General features: G+C 44.4%; 1 long non-coding RNA gene across 1 annotated transcript; it reads right to left on the bottom strand.

The window, feature by feature from the left end:
* Positions 1–4,288: 4,288 nt before the first annotated feature.
* Positions 4,289–16,013, bottom strand: LOC142476418 (uncharacterized). Its single transcript, XR_012791658.1, has 6 exons — positions 15,900–16,013; positions 12,154–12,273; positions 11,070–11,167; positions 9,393–9,503; positions 5,971–6,080; positions 4,289–4,599 (listed from the first exon to the last, which is right to left on the bottom strand). It is a non-coding gene; the product is annotated as an uncharacterized LOC142476418 (long non-coding RNA).
* Positions 16,014–17,026: the final 1,013 nt, after the last annotated feature.

Here is a 17,026-nt window from a genome sequence, read left to right as displayed (position 1 = left end):
TGGATGAGTTACTAGATGAACTCGCGGGGGCAAAGTATCTGACCACCATGGATCTGAGCAAAGGCTACTGGCAGATTCCCCTGACCCTGGAGGCTAGGGAGAAGTCAGCATTCTTCACTCCAAGTGGCCTCTATGAGTTTTTGGTGATGCCATTTGGGATGAAGAATGCCCCGGCTACCTTCCAACGCCTGGTCAATAGGTTACTGGAAGGGATGCAGAGCTATGCCAGGGCTTACTTAGATGACATTGCTGTCTTTAGTAATTCCTGGGAATCCCACATAGGACATGTAGCTGCGGTGCTGGATAGAATCAGGGAGGCTGGGCTTACCTTAAAACCCACTAAGTGTATGGTAGGTATGGCAGAAGTCCTGTACTTAGGGCACAGGGTGGGTGGAGGGCATTTCAAGCCAGAGCCAGCCAAGGTAGAAGCCATAGTTCAGTGGCCTGTTCCAAAAACCAAGAAACAGGTCATGGCCTTTTTGGGCACCGCAGGGTACTACAGGAAATTTGTCCCACAGTACAGCGCCGTGGCCAAACCCCTGACTGATCTGACTAAGAAGCAACTGCCTGTGCTTATTACCTGGTCTCCTGCTGTGAAACTGCTTTCCAGGCACTGAAAGCTGCGCTTGCTGAGGCCCCCATCCTGGCTGCCCCAGATTATACCAAGCATTTTCTTATTCAGACTGATGCCTCAGACTTTGGTGTGGGGGCTGTGTTGAGCCAGGTGGGGGACGACGGCAAAGAGCACCCTGTGGTGTATCTCAGTCGCAAACTGCTCCCCAGGGAGGTGGCATATGCCACCATTGAAAAGGAGTGCAAGGCCATTGTGTGGGCACTCAAAAAGCTCCAGCCCTATGTCTATGGGAGCGCTTTCACGGTCATTACCGACCACAATCCCCTGAGCTGGCTACAGAGGGTATCAGGGGAAAATGCCAAACTGCTGAGATGGAGCTTGGCTTTGCAAGAATTTGAATTCACCATTCAGCACAAAAAGGGTAGTGAAAACAGCAATGCTGATGGACTTTCACGCCAGGACTATCCCTCTGAGACTGAATTCATTAATGGTGCCAGCAGTGCCCCACTCCCCGTCAGGGCCAGTGGGCCACAGGACACGCATTAAGAAGGGGAGGTGTAGAGGGAGAGAGGGGTTAGGGTTAGGGGCCCTAATACGCGGGGGCCCGGTATTAAAGGGGTTGCACCCCATTTGGCCACCCCTGACCGCACCAGGGAGACAAGGGGTTAACTGGGCTGAGGTCCAGAAATGTGATGTAACCCTTGTTATGACATGGAAATGTATTTTCCCCTGTTCCATTGTAATGTCTGGTTACTCAGTGTTTGCATCACACACACACTAGAATCCATCCGGGAGCACAAGGGTTAATAATTCTTTAATGATTATAGCTCTTTGTGTAAGTTTCCCGCCTTTTCGGGCACCATTTTGCAGGTCCCCATTGGCCGCCATTAGGGCTCAATGCATTTCAATAGGAATTTGTGCTGTTTTCGTCCTGTTTCCTGTAGTGACCAGCAGGTGGCGTCCGAGAGGGAGAGCGGCGGTTTCCCATTGAAAGTCAATGGGCTCATTGACTTCAATGGAGATGCCTCGAGGTAACCTAGTTGGCTGCCGTCCAGACCGCAAAGCGGATACAATGTCCTTCAAAAGAGCTAAAATCACTGGGTCAAGTTCAACGTCAATTAGCGGGGAAATAAACTGTTTTAGGGCACCTAGGGATAAAATTCTTTTTGCCCCTAGTTCCTAAGCGTCCCCCCACTCGACCACCACCGGGTCCCCGAATCCTGGACCCCCGATAAGGGTCGAACCAGATAGAGCGGGTCGCGCCATAGGCTTTGCCGGCGGCGGCAGAAACGGCTCAGAAAAATGACTAAGTGAGAAATGCTGAATTTTAGGAATCCATATCTCCGGTTCCGGAGGGTTCAGCGGATCAGGGTTTGGGGTATCTGTAGCCACTGCTCCGGCATCGCTGCAGAACCATCCTTGACCCGCTTGGACCAACCCGACGGAGTATGGACCCCCTTGAAGTTCGGGACTTTTCCCATAAACTTCAATGGCAGAAAACCCCCATTGACTTCAATGGCGGCGATTTACCATTGAAAGTCTATGGCGGAGCTGCCCGTTGTTTTCAATGGGGATTTAGTGAAAAGCTGAGATTTCTTTTTCAATGGAGATTTTTGTATTAAAATGATTTAATGTGCATTGGTGTAACTTCGGTTTCTTAGGTCGTAGCAAGTCGCTTTTTGGACCATATGGTGTCCCAGTTCTGGCAATGCGAACTGGGAAGTTTGGACCTGCTAAACCTAACGAAACCGGATATTTTAATACGTTTATGTTTTATGCTTAATAGTGTATCTTAAGGTATGGACAAAGACCCAGAAGAGATTCTTTTGGGCCATAAGGTAGCAGATGGCCCTGGGGACGCCGCTATGTCTAGGATTTAAGTGCTGTTCAAAGAGTTTTATCACCCTCACTGTTTATCCGAAGCCCAAACCAGGGCAGGTCTTAAGTGTTCCAGTTAACACCTTTCAACAAAGGTTTTCCTGCCAGAACTCCAAATGGTAGACTGTCTGGCATTCCTGACGTAAATGTGGGGCTTCAGAAATGAGACCCCCAGAGTTCTACTGCGCATGTGCCAACTAGCAGGGGGGCATGGGTCAGAATGCTTTCCCACGTTAGTGAGTGGCTGGAGGTAATTGTAAACCAATCCCCTGTGCTTAAGGTTAAGAATAGAAGGAGAATGGTTTATAAACTGCTGTCCACCCATATATCCTTTGTCTTCGTTTGCTGATATGGTTACCTGATATCACCTGAATGATTTCCTCACTGCTGAAAGAAATGCTACATCATACTTCTCATTCCCCAACCCTTAAGTAAGTGTACTTCTTGTTCGTTACTGTATTATCTGTTGTGTTCACCTATATTCTAAGGAATAAATACAATTTATTATATCTTAAGCCTCGTTCAGTTCAAACCCAATTATTTTTGTGTAATATTAATAAGCCTGTGGAAGCTATCGTCACAAGGAGGTATTATAGTGTGTATTGTGGGGAGAATTAGTGTGTGTGTTGTTTGGGAGTGATATTCGGGAGGATTGTGTGTGCAGAAGGAAGAATGAGTGAGGGGGGAGTAAGGGAGCAGGATTGAATGAGAGGGGGTCATTGAGTGATAGCGGGGAGGGGAGGGAAGAGTGAGGAGAGTGGGTGTAGGAGGGAGCAGTGCAAGAGACCGTCGGGGGCAGAATACATGGTGAGAAGGGAGGCTGCCTAGAAGCATAAAAATCTACTTCACCACTGTTCTGTACTCTCTTCAATACTCTGTGTTACAGATCTCTCTGGCAAGAAATGGGGTCCAATGGCAAAGACTGCTCTAAATAAGATAGTATAAATGAACACAGAGAGAAATTCCAAAGAGTAACCCAAGAAAATACAAGTGAAATCTAATCGTAAGGTAATTAGTCCCATTAAGTGAAATACATAAAGGAATAGTCCATAAAAAAGCACAAAGGAAAAAAATAGGAGTACTTTATTGTGATGTTACATTTCAGAGAATATAAAATTATAGGAAAACAATTCCACTTTGTTCAGAAAACCAGAAAGTCTTGGTCCCAGGTGGACTGAATTTTTATTGCAAATAAGTTCCTTAATACACAAGTAAAGAATATAGTTACTTATTCTATTCTCTACTGTAAGACGTGCCACATTGCCCAATATTTGGGTACAGTGCCCAGATTGTGACCATGCACTACAGAGGTGAGATTCCCCCAACTCCAATTTGCTACACACTCCAAGAGAGATTATTGTGATCAGAGGTGGAATGAGAGGGGTGAGAAGGGTCGCTGCCCAGGGAGTAGCCTGACAGGGGGTACAGAAATCTCTTTTGGTGCATATATTGCGGAGCTGCATTGATTGACTTGTCAATCAGCTCTGCTGCCTATCCCATTGACATCATGATCCGGCACTGTGATCAGCTGCAGCGCTGACCCAGGTGTGTTAGTGCAGCACTTTACAGGGAGGGAACAGAGGTTGTGGATGACAGATGCTGGGGATAGGCCATGAGTACGGGCCAGAGTAAGGTGGAGACTTTCTGTACTCTGCATACAGGACACTGCATGCATGACAGTGTCTGTGTGTGTGTGTGTGTGTGTGTATTCCAAGTGTCAGTGTGCATAAGTAAGTGTGCTCTGTAAGTATGCCTGTGTGGCAGGTATAGGGGGGTGGTTCAGCTGGAGGAACTTATCCAGGCACAAAAGCACATAGATGCCCCAGATTATACCACCCCAAATGCTGATAATATCCTGCTGCACTTTACAGAAGATGATGCAGATGTCAGTGGGTGGTGGGTTCATTAAATCCATCCATCATATCATAGCCACACTGTGCATATGATGTACTGAATCAATCACAGGAAGACATCTCCATGGTAGGGGTAGAAGTTAACAGAATATGTCCAGCACTGTGGTGTGTAGCCCATAAATAATAATTGTGCACATTACAGAACATACTTGCAACTGCAAGATCATTTTGCTGCTTGTAGTGTTTGCTCTTGTCCTGTGCAGTGTTGTCGTAGATCCGTCTCTTCAGTGTTCACTGCAATAAAAGTAAGACATTGCATTAATATTACAGAAGTTTGGGAGCTGAAATCCCACTATGCTGCAGACATTTTCCCTTTGCATAAGATTCTTGTGATTATATCTCAATGATGATCAATAACAACTACATCATAACACAGCCGCTCAATACAAAATATGTATTTGCTATCAATGGTCATGGAGGCCAAACGTCACACAATGTACAGATATACTGCTGCGGCCGAGTTTATTCGAGCATTTGCCCGTTCTTGGCCGCAGCAGTAACCTGGCGCGCGCCGGAGGGTGCCGGGCGCACGCCGAAGCAGCGGAGGAGCGCCCTCCGATCGGGGCTTTCTCCCTTCCGCTGCCGGGTCCGTCGGGTCCCCCGGAACCCCCTGCCGCTGTCCCCCACATCGCGGGACACCAGTGCTCCCTCGGGGAGCCCTGGACGCGCGTGCAGGGGGCGCAGGCACCCGATGACGCGTGACCGTGCATCGGTGATGCGCGGCACGCTGAGGGAGTGCGGCTAGCACGCCGGGGCATCCCCCGGCTTGCGGTGCTAGCCGTGCTTCAATAAAACGTGTCGGTAGTGTAGCAAGGATTATTTCTTCCTCTGGTGCATTATGATGGGATGTGTTGTAAGATTCTGCATTATTAGCATCACTGAATCTTTTGGAAACTGAGTAATATTCTATGTTTTAATGCAATATTATGGATGATCAGCCGGTAAAATAAAGCTTACTGTATCTGTAGCCATGCTCTACCCATGATGTGCTGAATCAATGACTGCAGAGTGATTCAGAGTGGTAAACATGACTGGAACTCATCTCTGAATAGAGGACAGAACAGCAGTGCAGAGTAGGAGGTGAATGTATCTCAAATGGAAGACTTAGTAGCTGTGTGGGGAGTAGACAGTACAGACTGATCAAATAAATAGTTAAAGGAGTATCTTCAACATTACTTGGCTTTGTTATCAACATTGAAGTTTCTCTTGTTTTTTCTGTTCTTTAAATCACTACTACTGATGCCATGTGTAACCTGTACTGAGAGATATACTCTACTGGTCTAGATGAAACCATATGATGCAAACAGGATTCATCCCACTCCAGATTCATATGATTGCACCACTTCAACCTTTAATAAAACACATAGAACTACAGCAGTGCGCTACTGCACATGTTCTTGTTATGAATGGTAGTAGATGTGGTCCTTGGGTCAATACTTCATACAGCAGCCACACTCTACTCATGATGTATTGAATCAACAAAAACCTGCATGGTACAGATCACAGGAAGGGTAGAGTAGAGGGGAATATGTCCAATGCGAAACCCTTAGCAGCTGGATTGTGTGGAGTCAACAAAACGACAAATACTAAATGAGAAATATACACATTGCTTATCTGTCTCTGTGTAGTCATTTTCCTCCTCTTCAACTGTCTTTCAAAATTTCTCTTCTGACAGAAAAGAAACACATGGCTTCAATATTCACTGTTCTTCCCTCCTGAAATAAAAGTTAAGCATTGCATGGTTATGATCATACATACAATGAACCTTGCGCCAAACCATGTGATCCAAAGTAAATCCACCTCCCTCCCATAGCTGTGTTCCTTCTAGAGCTTCTACCACACAAGTCATTAATGTTCGTGACACTGTACTGCAGTCACAGTCTGCACACAAAGTACTGAATCAATTACATCACACTGAAAAGGCAGTCTACATGATGCAATAGTTAACCATAATAACTCTGTCATGCAAATGACAGGAAAACCTATATGTATATCATTAGGGGAGAGGGGAAAAATAATTAAAAAATAAGTGCGAAAAATAAAAACAGATTATAGGAAAGTAAATCCTTGCCCTGGGAACTTTACAATCTAATAGAAATGTTAGAAGACTTAAAGAGAGGCAGCAGTTGGGGGAAGAAGTGCAGTAGATGACAATGCTTGTCCTTAATGGTGGGTACAATTAGTAGAAAGCACATCTTGGGAACAATAGTTGTTAGCAGTGACTGTGGGTGTGGGACAGTAGCCACGAGTCAAAGTTTTTTAAATGCTTGATTTAAGTCGTGAATTTTAAGATTGGTTTTACATGTGGGTGGAAGAGGTTATGTTGGCATATACTGAGTGTGAGGAAGTTTCACATGTACGGTGCAGTGATGGAAAATGGTTTCAGGCAAGTGAGAGAACAGTAGAGGTGAAAGAAGTTTACAGGAGACAGTTATGGTTATAGTGCAAGAGACAAGCAAGGGCATAACGAGAGATCAAAGATGATATGCAAGAAGGAGCAGATTAATGGAGAGCCTTAACAAAAAGGTAAGGAGGAGAACTTTGTAGGTGATACAAAAACTTGATGGGATGCCAGGACAGGGATTTAAGGAGATGAGCAGAGACTGTTGTGGGAGAAAGTGAGATAATTCAAGCAGCAGAGTTTTGCATAGGAGAAAGTTGTGAAGCATGGAGGCCTGTTAGTAGTATGTTAAAATAACCTATAGGATAACAGTATACATTGGAGTTTTAGCAGTAGGTTGAGAGGGGAAAGGGAAGATCTTGGCAATATTACAGAGAAAGAGGCAACACATTTTACCCATAGCCGTGCATGTGAATGGAGATGGAATTGAAGAGCCAAATGTTACTCCTATGCAACATGTTTGATGACAAGATAGATGGTAGTACTGTTTACTGTGATGGAGAAAGGGGATAATATGAGCCCAGTGTTAGACATTAAGTTTAAGGCAGTGGAGTGCCATCCATGAGCATATAGCCAGGAGACAACCCAAGAGTAGGGACTGGATTGCAGGAGTGAGAACAGGGGTGGATAGATTTGTGTGTGTATCATCCGCATAGAGATTATATCTAAGGCCAAAAGCATTGATGAAGTCACCAAATGATAGTATGTAGAGAGAAAGAGAGATCTCAGAACAGAGCCCTGATGTATACCCACAGACAGATCAATAGAAGACGAAGACATGTTAGCAACAGAGATGGAGAATGTGTGACAGGAAAGTTATGATGAAAACCAGGATAGAACTTTGTTACTGATACCAAGAGAGAGTTTAGAATATGAAGGAGGAGAGTGATTGAGAGCATCAAACGCAGCCGATAGATCAAGTAGGATTAGTAGGGAAAAACCTTGGGAATTAGCTTTAAGCACAGTCTGTAGAACGTGCTGTACGAAAGGCAGGTTGTAAAGGATCCAGGAGGGCATGTGATTTAAGAATGTTGACACTAGCAATTAGAAGGCAAACAGCATGAGGGATACAGAGCGGTAGTTAGTAAGGCACATAGGGTGTAGTTTGTTTCTGACAAAAGGGTGACCGCTACAGGCTTAAAGTAAGAGGGCAAAAATCCAGAGAATAGGGAGAAATTGAAGATGTGGGTGAGAGTGGGGACTAAGAGATGCAGTAAGGTGTGAGGGGATACGATCTAGAGGGCATGTGGTAGAGGGAGAATAGAAGATGATTAGCTTCCAGCTCTGTAAGAGAAGAAAAGGAGTCAAGTGCAGAAGGAGATTTGGGAAGAAGGAGAGAAGGGGGAAGGGACAGAAGGAATCTCCTTTTGGGTGGCATCCACCTTGCCTCTGAAGTAGTCAAATGCTTGAGGAGAAGTGAAGGAAGGATGGCAAGTGGGAGGAGAAGGTCAGTGGAGGGAGTCAAATACAGAGAAAAAAAACAGCGTAAATTAAATTTGAGTGTTGATGAGTGTGGAAAAAAGTAGTGTATTTAGCCCTAGAGAGCAGCTTTATACAGGACAGGAGACATTTTTACTGTAGAAAAATCAAACAAAGTGTGAGATTTCCTCCGTAGGTATTAAGAACAGCGAGTGGAAGTGTGATGAGTGTGTTTGGGAATTTAGCCAAAGGTGTGGGTTAGAGGGATGAGTGTGTCAGAGCCTATAGGGGGCATATAGATAGGAGGATAGCATTGTAAGAGTTAATAAGATTGTTAGTTTAAGCAGAAAGAAAGAGAGAGAAGAGAGAAGAGAGGTTAGAGTAGATGTCAGAGGAGAGTTTAATTAAGCAGAGGCAAATCAGTGGGACAGGTAAGATGCGGTGAGGGGAATGACTGATTGTGACTGATGAGAGCAGAAGAGGTTATGTACAACTAGAGCCTTGTTAGTAAGAGTGGACATTCCAGAGGGCACAGGAGAAGGGAAGAGAAAAGTAAGGAAAGGAATGTGGATTACATTAGATAGGTTAACACTCTTAGTAGGGAGGCCTGATGTGTATATGAGCCGGTCCAAGATTATAAGAGATATCCCCCAACATCAGCGAGCATAGAAGGAGACACAGAGATAGGTGTAGAGAGAGACAGAGATAGGGATATGTAGAGAGAGAAGGGCGTCAAGAGAATGAGACAGATAGGCGTAGAGAGAGGAGACATAGAGAGAGGGGGCTTTGAGAGGGGGGCGTAGAGAATGAGGGAAGGTGGAAGAGAATAGGATGTGCAGGAGTGCATTTCATTGAGCAGTGCAGAAATAGCTGCAATAGAGGTCTGTACAAATGGTGCTTTGTGTAGACACATGCAAAGGTAGGGGAAGGAAAGTGTATAGAACATGTGGATAAAAGCAGGAGTGTGGAAGTTAGAGAAATTAGAAAAGTTTTACAGAGGAGTGAGGAAACAGTAAACAGAAAGAACAAGAGAGAGGTTACATTGGGATGACGTGCTGTGGTAGAGAGAAATGCTAGGAGAGAGCCTCCAGATATTAGAGGACATGAATTGAGAGAGCAAATGTATAAATCAAAACCGGAGGGGGAGGTATAGCACGAAAGCTTGCACAGCAGTTGATGAAGATTATAGTCTTAAAGTTGCGTGTACCTGTCAGGGCACTCAAGAAGGTCAATGCTCACAAGTGCAGAGTTCATGAAGAAATGCTGAATCCAGTTCCCCTCCAATTTAATTTTAATATAACTTTTTCATTCTTCATTACTGCAAAAAGCAAACAAAACAAAACCACATTGCATTACTATTTTCAAAATGGATTGAATGACATATTCAACAGTAACTGTGTGATGCCAATATTGCCTTCTCACTCGTAGGCCAGTACGGTCAGGTACCCAGTACTGATAAAACAATAAGTGCCCGTACTAAGTACCAATATGAATTATAAGGAAATGTAAAATCTCCAGGTCTCTCTCCATCTCTGCAACAGATATATGGATAAGCCCATATTAAGGCATCACGTGACCGGAGCCGTCACTGACTGGGTATACGCAAAGATGCAGGGAGATGCAAAGAAAGGGAGGGAGAGAGACAGGGAGAAGATGGGAAACGGAGGGAGGCACGGATGGCAGGCCTCTCTCTTTCACTGGTGCATGCAAGGAGCTGGTCCCAACATCCACAAAGTGTGTGTGTATTATTGGTTGTGTTTTATGGCGGTAGGAGGATAGTGTGTATATTGTGTGTGTGTGGGAGTATTATATTGTGTGTAGGGTATTATAGTGTGTATATTATGTTGAGGTGCAGAGGAGAGTGTTAGATTGGGTATCTTGTGTTAGGGGGTATTGTGTATATTGTGTTTAAGACTATAATATTATTGGGGAGATTATTATTGAGGAGGTATTAAAGTGTGTATTGTGGGGAGTATTAGTGTATGTATTATTTGTGGGTGACAGATGCTGTGGGTAGGCCAAGAGTACGGGCCAGACTAAGGTGGAGACTTTCTGTACTCTGCATACAGGACTCTACATGCACTGCAGAGGTGAAATTCCCCCAACTCCAATTTGCTACACTCTCCAAGAGAGAATATTGTGATCAGAGGTGGAAGATGAGCAGGGTCACTGCCCAGGGAGTAGCCTGTCAGGGGGCATGGAAATCTCTTTTGGTGCGTATGTTGCCACGTGGCATTGATTGACCGGTCAATTAGCACTGCTTCCTATCACAGTGACATGATCCGGTGCTGTGATCGGTTGCAGCGCTGACCAAGGTGTGTTAGTGCAGCAATTTACAGGGAGGGAACAGAGGTTGTGGGTGACAGATGCTGGGGGTAGGCCAAGAGTACGGGCCAGAGCAAGGTGGAGATATTCTGTACTCTGCATGCCCATCCTGCATGCCCAGGACTCTGCATGCATGCCAGTGGCTGTGGGGTGTGTGTGTGTAGGTATGCCAAGTGTCAGTGTGCATAAGTAAGTGTGCTGTGTGTGTAAGTAAGTTTGCCTGTGTGGCAGGAGGTGTAGGGGGGTGGGGGGCGGGGGGCGGTTCAGCTGGAGGACTTTACCCAGCACAAAAGCACATAGATGCCTCTGATTATATCACCCCAAATGCTGATAATATCCTGCTGTAGATGCACTTTACAGAAGATGATACAGATGTCATCAGTGTTTGGTGGGTTCATTAAATCAATCCATCATATAATAGCCACACTATGCATATGATGTACTGAATCAGTAACACCAATCACAGGAAGACATCTCCATGGTAGGGGTAGTGTTGAAGTTAACAAAATATGTCCAGCACTGTGGTGTGGAGCCCATACATAATAATTGTGCACATTACCAGAACAACATATTGTCAACTGCATGATCATTTTGCTGCTTGTAGTGTATACTCTTGTCCTGTGCAGTGTTGTAGTAGATCCGTCTCTTCGGTGTTCACTGCAATAAAAGTAAGACATTGCATTAATATTACAGAAGTTTGGGGGCTGAAATCCCACTATGCTAATGACAGTTTCCCTTTGCATAAGATTCTTGTGATTATATCTCAATGATGATCAATAACAACTACATCATAACACAGCTGCTCTATACAGAATATGTATTTGCCATCAATGGTCATGGAGGCAATATGTCACACAATGTACATATATAGCAAGGATTATTTCTTCCTCTGGTGTATTATGATGGGAGGGTGAGATTCTGCATTATCAGCATCAGTAAATCTGTAGGAAACTGAGTGATATTCTATTTTTTAATGCAATATTAGGGTAAAATAAAGCTTGCTGTATCTATAGCCATGCTCTACCCATGATGTGCTGAATCAATGACTGCAGAGCGATTTAGAGTGGTAAACATGACTTGAACTCATCTCTGAATAGAGGGTAGCACAGTAGTGCAGAGTAGAAGGTGAATGTATCTCAAATGGAAACCCTTAGCAGCTGTGTGGGGAGTAGACAGTACAGACTGACCAAGTAAATAGTAAAAAGTAGTAACTTCAACATTACTTGGTTTTGTTCTCCACTCCTGTTTTTCTGTTCTTTAAATCACTAATACTGATGCCATATGTAACCTGTACTGAGAGTTATATACTCTACTGGCCTAGATCAAATTAAATGATGCAAACAGGATCCCTCCCACTCAAGATTCATATGATTGCACCACCTCAACCTTTCATAGCAATAACATAGAACTGCAGCAGTGCGCTACTGCACATGTTCTTGTTATGAATGGTAGTAGATGTGGTCCTTGGGTCAGTACTTCATACTGTAGCCACACTCTATTCATGATGTATTGAATCAACAAAAATCTGCATGGTACAGATCACAGGAAGGGGTGGAGTAGAGGTGAATATGTCCAATGCGAAACCCTTAGCAGCCGGATTTTTTGGAGTCAATAAAACGACAAATACTAAATGAGAAATATACACATTGCTTATCTGTCTCTGTGTAGTCATTTTCCTCCTCTTCAACTGTCCTTCAATTTTCTATTTTGCAAGAAAATGAACACATGGATTCAATATTCACTTCTGTTCTGCAGTCTTTCCTCTTGAAATAAAAAAGTTAAGCATTGCATTATTATTATTATAATTATTATTGACGATACATACAATGAACCTTGCTCCAAACCATGTGATACAAAGCAAATCCACCTCCCTCCCACAGCTGTGCTCCTTCTAGAGCTTCTACCACACAAGTTATTCATGTCAGTGAAACTGTACTGCAGTCCCGGTCTGCACACAATCTACTGAATCAATGACATCACACTGTGTCACACAATGTCATGCTAACGACAGGAAACAATCTTTGTATATATCTTTGTATATATAATAATAATAATAATAATAATAATAAAAAAAATAAGACAGGACAGACACTCCTACATTGCAATCAATAGAAAATAACTGGGACAGGCACTTCAAGGATGCATACGGTCCCGGATAAACTGTAGCTACCTATACACGTGTGCCTTGTCTCTAGACTCTGCATATATCTCTATTTATATACCACCCATTGTGTACTCAGCGCTTTACAAGAGAGACCAAAAAGTACAGGAAATTATTATACAATAAGTTCAACAAACAAAAACAGACAATAGGAAAGTAAATCCCTGTCCTGGGTAGTTTACAATCTAAGAGAAATGTAAGGAGACTTACAGAGAGACAACAGGTGGGGGAACAAGTGCAGTAGATGACAATGCTTGTCCTTAATGGTGGGTACTTGTAGTATAAAGCACTTCTTGGGAACAATAGTTAGTGACTGAATGAGTGACAGTAGCAACGAGTAAAAGCTATTGAAATGCTTCATTTAAGTTGTGAATTTTAAGGTTGATCTTAAATGTGGGTGGAAGAGGGTATGTTGGCATATACTGAGTGTGTGTGAGTTTCACAGGTAAATTGATGGGAAAGGGTTTCAGGCAAGAGAGCGAGTGCGCAGTAGAGGTGTAAGAAGTATAATGGAGACAGCTATTAGTAGAGCTTAGGAGACGAGGAAGGGCATAACGAGACCAAAGATGATATGTAGGAAGGAGCAGATGAATAGAGAATAGTGTTGGACTGGGTCCTCAACTATAAAAAAATGGGTAACGGGTACCCGGCCAAAATGAAAGGTTCTACCCGGTCGGGTACACGGTTTGGCACTTACCTTCCGGGTGGCGGTGACATCTAGGATCAGCAGCAGTCCTGTGACGGTGGCAGCATCTGTGGTGTCTTCAGCCGGCGGGGGAGCTGCAGGCTCACAGACACAGCTTACCTGCTTCGGTGCTGTGGAAGTGATTCCTGCAGCTCCCCCCGCCAGGTGAAGACACCTCTGATGCTGCCAACATCAGAGGACTGCTGCTGCTGATCCTAGATGTCTTAGGAAAGGTAAGTATAAAAGATTATTTCCAGCTGCCCTGACATTACCCGACGCCGGGTATTACCCGGCCAAGTCCACTTCTCAGTGGCCGGTTTCGAGTAATGTCCGGGTAGCTGGAAATGTGTCGGGTAACGCCGGGTACTCGGTACACCACTAATAGAGAACCTTAACAAAAAGGTAAGGAGGAGAACTTTGTAGGTGATCTGAAACTTGATGGGAAGCAAGGAGAGGGATTTAAGGAGGAGGAGGAGATGAGCAGATACTGTTGTGGGAGAAAGGGAAATTATTCAAGCAGCAGAGTTTTGGATAGATTGCAAATGAGAAAGTTGTGAAGCAGGGAGCCCTGTTAGCAGTATGTTAACCCATACGATAAGGGCATGCATTGGCGTTTTAGCAGTAGATTGACAGAGAAAAGGGCAAATCTTGGAAATATTACAGAGAAAGAATCGACAAACTTTAGCCAGTGTCGTGAATGAAGATGGAAAGGGAAGAGTCAAATGTTACTCCTAGGCAATGTGCTTTCATGACAGGATGATGGTAGTACTGTTTACTGCGATGGAGAAAGGTGATATTAGGCCAGATTTAGGGGGAAATATGAGGAGCTCAGTTTTAGACATTAGGTTTAAGGCAGAAGAGTGTCATCCATGGAGGATATAGCCAGGAGGCGACCCGAAACTAGGAACTAAATTGCAGGAGTGACGGTAGGGTGGATAGGTGTGTGTATCATCTGCATAGAGATGATATCAAGGGCCAAAATAGTTGATAAGGTCAACTAGTGATAGTATGTAGTGAGAGAGGTCCCAGAACAGAGTCCTGAGGTATACCAACAGACAAAACAACAGGAGACAAAGACACGTTAGCAACAGAGATGGAGAATGTGTGATGGAGAAGTATGATGAAAACCAGGATATAAGTTTGCTGCGGATACGAAGAAAGAGTTTAGAATATGAATGAGAAGAGTGATTGACAGTATCAAAAGCAGAAGAGAGATCAAGCAGGATTAGTAAGTAAAATGGACCTTGGGAATTTTCTTTATGTACATAATTGGTTACATTGGGAAAGGCAGATTGTGAAGGGCCCAGAGGAGCATGTGATTTAAGAATGTTGATCAAACGGGAGATCACAAGACGTTCTAGCAATTAGGAGGCAAATGGTAGGACGGATACAGGGCGATAGTTAGAAATTCACACAAGGTCAAGGTTATTTTTGAGAATAGGGGTGACCACTGCATGCTTAAAAGGAAGAGTTGAAAGAGCCAAAGGATATGGAGGAATTGAAGATGTGGGTGAGAGTGAGAATATAGGATTGAGAGGGCATGTGGTAGAGGGAGAAGAGAAGATCAGGTTCCAGCTTTGTGACAGGAGAAAAGGAGTCAAGAGTGCAATGAGATCTAGATAGAAAAAGAGAGAGGGGGAAGGGAGAGAACGAATCTACTTGTGGATGGCATCCACCTTGCCTCAAGTGAGCAAAGGCTTGAGGAGAAATAAAGGATGGATGTTAAGTGGGAGGAGAAAGTCAGTGGTGGGACTCAAATACATAGAAGACAGTGTGAATGAAATTGGAGTGTTGATGAGTGAGGAAAAAGTAGTGTTTGACCTTAAAAAAAGGAGCAGAGTTTTACAGAACAGGACAAAGGTTTAGTGTAGAAAATCAGACTGTGAGATTTCCTCCATAGGTGTTAAGAGCAGCAGTGTGATGTGATGAAGTGTGATGAGAGCGTGCTTGTGAATTAAACCAATGCATGGGTTAGGCTGCGTCTATAGTAAGCACGCAACAGATGGCAAAGTTAGCGCATGCCTGTCGCTCCAGCAATCCCTGCACTGAGGTCCGAGGCGACGGGGAGGCCCTGCATCGCTCGCACGCACTGTGGACAACCAAGCGTGTGCCCATGATAATCACGGCCTTAGAGGGATGAGTGTGTCAGAGCCTAGAAGGGGCATATAGATGATGGAGGAGGAGGGAGGAGGAGATGATAGCATTGTAAGAGTTAACAAGATAGCTAGTTTAAGCAGAAAGTGAGGAGAGGTTAGAGATAAGGGTAGATGTCAGAGGAGAGAGTTCAATTAAGCTGAGGTATCGAGTAGGACAGGGGTGAGGGGAATGAGAAGTGGTGGATGATGAGAGCAGAAGAGGTCATGTACAAATAGACCATGTTAGTCGTAGAGCAGACATTCCAGAGGGCACGTGAGAAGGGAAGAGTAAAGTGAGACAAGGAATGTGGATTACATTAGATGGGTTAATACGCTTAGCAGGGAGGTGGAGAGAGAGGCAAGAGGCAGAGGGTGGTGTAGGGGTAGAGGAAGAGATGTTGCATGTACCTTGTCAGAACATTAAAGAACGTCAATTCACACTGGTGCAGAGTTGATGATGAAATGCTGAATCCAGTTCACGTCCAATTCAATTTTAACAGAACTTTTTCATTCTTCATTACTGCAAAAAAAAATTAAAAAACAATGCATTACTATTTTCAAAATGGATTGAATTCCCCCACCAATGACTATGTGTTACCAATATATCCCTCTCAGTCCCACTGCAGCACATACTGTACCAGTGTGAAAGTAAGAAGGTACACAGTACCGGTAAAACAATACGTGCCGGTACTATGCACCATATGAATTATAAGGGGATGTAAATCTCCCAGTCTCTCTCCATATCCGCAACAGAGCGGGCTCCGGTCAGTGGCATGGATGCCCATATATGGGTATGCTCATATTTGGGCATCCCATGTCACTGACCGGAGCCGGCTCTGAGTATAGGGATATATGCGGAGACGCACAGGTGCAAGGAAATGGGAGGAGGCACGGTGAGAAACAGGGAGAGACCACAGGAAGATAGAGGGCAACAACTTCCACAAGGTACTTGTATGGGTATAATTGTTTGTATTTTGTGCAGAGGGGGTAATTTCAGATAAAATACAATTCTCCACCCTCTACGAAACAATTCCACTTTGTTCAGTAAGCCAGAAAGTCTTGGTCCCATGTGGACTGAATTTAATGCAAATAAGGTCCTTAATACACAAGTAAAGAATAAAGTTACTTATTCTCTACTGTAAGAAGTGCCACATTGCCCACTATTTGGGTCCTGTGCCCAGATTGTGACCATGCATGGCAGAGGTGAGATTCCCCCAACTCCAATTTGCTACACTCTCCAAGAGAGATAATTGTGATCAGAGGTGGAACTAGGGGAGGGTGTGAGCAGGGTCACTGCCCAGGGAGTAACCTGACTGGGGGCACGGAAATCTCATTTAGTGCATATGTTGCGGCACTGCATTGATTGACCGGTCAATCTGCACTGCTGCCTGTCACAGTGACATCCTGATCGGGCACTGTGATCAGCTATAGCACTGACCCAGGTGAGATAGTTCAGCACTTTACAAGGAGGGAACAGATGTTGTGGGTGACAGATGCTGGAGGTAGGCCAAGACTGTTGGCCAGAGTAACGTGGA

This window comes from Ascaphus truei, unplaced genomic scaffold (genome assembly GCF_040206685.1).
Source record: "Ascaphus truei isolate aAscTru1 unplaced genomic scaffold, aAscTru1.hap1 HAP1_SCAFFOLD_1588, whole genome shotgun sequence".
NCBI classification, from domain to species: domain Eukaryota; kingdom Metazoa; phylum Chordata; class Amphibia; order Anura; family Ascaphidae; genus Ascaphus; species Ascaphus truei.
This window is presented reverse-complemented; position numbering and strand designations above follow the sequence as displayed.